A 4173-nucleotide genomic window follows, 5' to 3' on the forward strand; every position below is an offset into this window, starting at 1 on the left:
TCTTCATCATTTTGCAATATGTAATTCACTGTTTTGTAAACAGAGTATTCGAAATTTAGTATAGAAAAACAATTCATGTAATTGTTGTAAATAAAATTCATCATGATAATCACCATAAGAGTTAAAAAACAATACACTTTTGTGTTTTTATCTACAACAAAAAGAACAAAGTGTTTGTAAACCCTCATTGGAATAAAAATATTATCATTTATCAATAAAACATTTTTAATAACTTCAATTTCTGACAAGTTGTCGGTAAAGTACAAAAATGTCCTTGTTATTTTTATACTTATTAAACCAAAACCCTTTGTACATATTTTTTTGGAAATGGATCGTTCCAAGTACGGTCATACCGAGATTTTTTTGAAAACTTGACAATTTCAAAGATCTGATTGGTTGTTTGAAGTTTTTTGGAAAAAATGCAAGGTGATTAAAAGTTGGTTTATTTTACAATCAAATCAAATAAAGTAAGGCGAAAAAGTCGCACCTAGAGAAAAAGTCGCACCACATTCTTTATTATTCTTTTCTGATTTTAAATTGAATATAATTGCATCGGCAAAACTTGACCTTGTATTATTCATAATTATTGATAAAAAGAATATTCTTATTATATTATTGGTTAAAGAATTGAGTTTCACTACTATTTTAATATTATATAAATACAAAAAAATATTTAATAAGTAATTCTTTTCGATCATCTTTTAATATTTAATTAAATAATTTAATACGATTTAATACATTCTTACTTTAGAAAGTTTGTTTTCAAATCAAATAGAAATTAATGATAAAAATCTAATAAATTAATTATATTTTAAATTAAAATATTAAACATTAAAACAAATTGTCTTTATTTAAAATATTATAAAAACTGCAAAATAAATTAAAAAAGTAAAGCAAATTAAATTGATCAGTTAAACAACGATTGATTTTTCTTCACAACTTGGGTCTTCACTTGAGGAATACGAGTCTGAATCATGGCAGTGAATGACTCTTTTTCTACCCGGAAAATAATTTCTTGTTACCTTTGCGACTCTTCCGAGTTCTTTCATGAGTAAAACAGCTCGCTCTGGAAAAAACCTCACTCTGATTGAAGTTTTCCCGTTTTTTTGATACCTGCACGTTGTAAAAGCCGAACCTCTTAAAGGAAGCAATAATGTTGACACCCGCCGTAGCTTTGTCCCATGTAGAGAAAATCGATACAATTTGATTTGAAAGTGAAGATTTGGCAAAATCTCGAAGTTCTGCTTTGGATAGTTGCCCCATATAAAGATTATATGGGGCATTATATAACTCTTCTTCTTCCCTCGTGCTTCAGATATTTTTGTAATTCCCAAAGTTTCAAGAACTTTTCCAATTGAATCCACTGTTATCATTTCATCTTCACCTTTTCTGTTTTCAAATGGAATCTGTATTAGTTTCTATTACTAAATATAACAATATATCATTTATTAAAGTTGTAATTTAATTTATTACTTAAAATAATACAATTTATTATTTAACCACAATGTTGAATTATTTATAATTATAATATGATTAATATATAATACATTTTATTAATTATATTTACTAAATCATACCTCTTTATATATAAAACTTATTGTATACCAAAAACAGAAACATCGAGGGGTTGCGTTAAACGTGAAGAATGTGCACACAGTTTGAGTACTGCTATTTTATTTTCTTTGAAGATTGTAAGTACTTCTTTTGTAATGTGTGCTTTAAGCCCATCCATAACAATTACTGCCCATTCATTTTTCATTTTTATTTTCATTCTTCGTACTTCCAATTCTGGTAATAATAATTTTTTGACCCAATAAATGAAAATTGTGTTCGTCATAAAAGTGTTCTTTTGATATATAATATCAAATTGGTCAAATAACATAGATTCTTTAATTTCGTTATCTATTGTGTGTCTTGAAACTATGATTAGTGGCTTCAATTTTGTGTTGTTACCCCAAATACCCCAAACGAGAGTAACCCTTCTTACATTTCTATCAACAGAATAAAATTCCTTGTGAGGAATTGTCAAGTCACAATAGACTTTCTTTTTCAGAGCATCAACAAATAGAATAAATCCACTCTCATCAACATTAAGAAGAAGAGAAGGATCAACTCCAGCTATTTTCAAGACTTTTCCAACATACTATAGTTCAGAGTTTAATAATGTTTTTGCGTTATCAATGTATCTTTCGAGTTCCGCGGCATCCAATTCAGCACGTTTCTTTCCCATTGGTTTGATTACTGTGGGTTTAATAATGGTATTGTGACTTAACCAGTCCATTGTCGATTTTTTATTAAAAGTCTTCCCAGACACCTTTTCAATTAAATTATTGACATCAGAAGAAAAAAGTGGCCTTTCAGTATTTTGTCTTTTTTTAATAATATCAACAATTTCATTTTTTGTTTTATATTTAGTAGACATGGTCTACCCCAAATTACATCTGCATCATCCGGCTTTTTAATAAGACCTTTGCATGTATTATAATTTTTCTTGAGAATTCTTGATATTGAAGCAATTGTAAATTTACTTTTTAGAAATATAACCTGCTCTCTGAGATCTTTCAAAGCAAGCAATTCAGTCTCATGTTGGCGACAAAACATATCAATTTCACAGTCTTTCGCAGTAAATGCGTTATCATAACAAATCGAGGTCGCCTTTTTAGACCTCTTTAATTCCTTTTCCATTGTGTTATTAATTAGATTAAACTCTTTAGAAATGGTTATAATTTATATAACAAAGAGGTTTAATTGAAATAGGGTAATTTTATATAAAATATAAATAAATATTCTAATAATTGTAATTGTTGTGAGCAAGTAAATAAACTGTTATTTATTTATTATTAACATTCATGTTTTTAATTCGTTGTAATTTTAATATGACAGTTGTATTAAAATATTAATACAAGTTACAATTAAACAATATAATTATGTCATTATGGTTATGAAATGATGATAAAGGTTAAATGAACTGTATTTTCTCAATCTTATAATAAATTCATCAATTGTTTTTTTGATAAATAAATTTGTTTAATAATATAGACATGATATTATAAAATTATAATACAATAATTTATAATCAACATCGTTTAATTAAAGTTTTTTGTTTATTTTTTAAATTATGATCTTGTTTATAAATTGTGTGTATCTCCAATGCATTTCATTTTAGAAGAGAAAAACGAGTGGCCAAATTGTTTAAAATATCTGTTAATATCTAAGTAATATCGTATATATCGAATTAAACGTGGATTTGTGTTCTAAACATTTCAACAAAAATACAGAAATGTTTTGATTTAAAACAATGGATGATTAATTTTGTTTCAAATTTTTGAATTCAATAAACACAAATTGTATCGATAATGTCATGCATTAAAGTTTTATCGTTATTTATTGTGGTGTATTAGAGTTACAATTATAAATTAGTAAATTCAAACATAAACATTTGTATGAAAATTTACATATTTTGATCTTTTTTTGAGAATGAAACTAAACCTTTAGGATTTGTCTTTTATTAAATATAGAAAAAACAAATGCTATTAATATAATATATTGTTGTTATAAAATAATATAGTTTAAACTTAAAAAAATAAATCATTGTTAATAGTTTTTTAAATTTTCATAAAAAGATGGCATAGTAAAATATTAGTGTTTTTAGTTTAATATTTCGGGTTTATTTAAAATGATTTAAGGCTTAAATTGCCGAATAAAAATTTACATTTTTTAATAATTCAAGAAAAAGTACAACCATTTTAACAAAAAGATAAGAAAACAATAAAATTATTTTTTCCAAAAAAACAATCCAATAAAAATGATAAAATTTGGAATATAGAAAAAAAAAGAAGTCTTTGGATTAGTGGTGCAACTTTTTCTCCAAGTGCGACTTTTTCGCCTTACTTTATAATAAATATTTAAATATAGTCACCCGCTAAAAGGTATAAATTTCCAACAAATGGTCTTAAGAAACACTTTCAAAGTTATTAAAATTATGAATTCAGATTGTGTTTCGTTTTGACATATATTTCTTTATATTGCAAACATTTCAAAATGAACTAAAATTTTAACCCGACTAATTTCACCACCACCTCTATAAATAAAAATATCTATTTAAAAACAAATAATTACAGTAAAACCTCCCAAGAGCGGGAGGGCGTGGGAATTTTGTTCTCTCAAGAGCGG

This window comes from Entamoeba invadens, assembly GCF_000330505.1.
Source record: "Entamoeba invadens IP1 unplaced genomic scaffold scaff_1105074724993, whole genome shotgun sequence".
Taxonomy (NCBI): Eukaryota; Evosea; order Mastigamoebida; family Endamoebidae; genus Entamoeba; species Entamoeba invadens.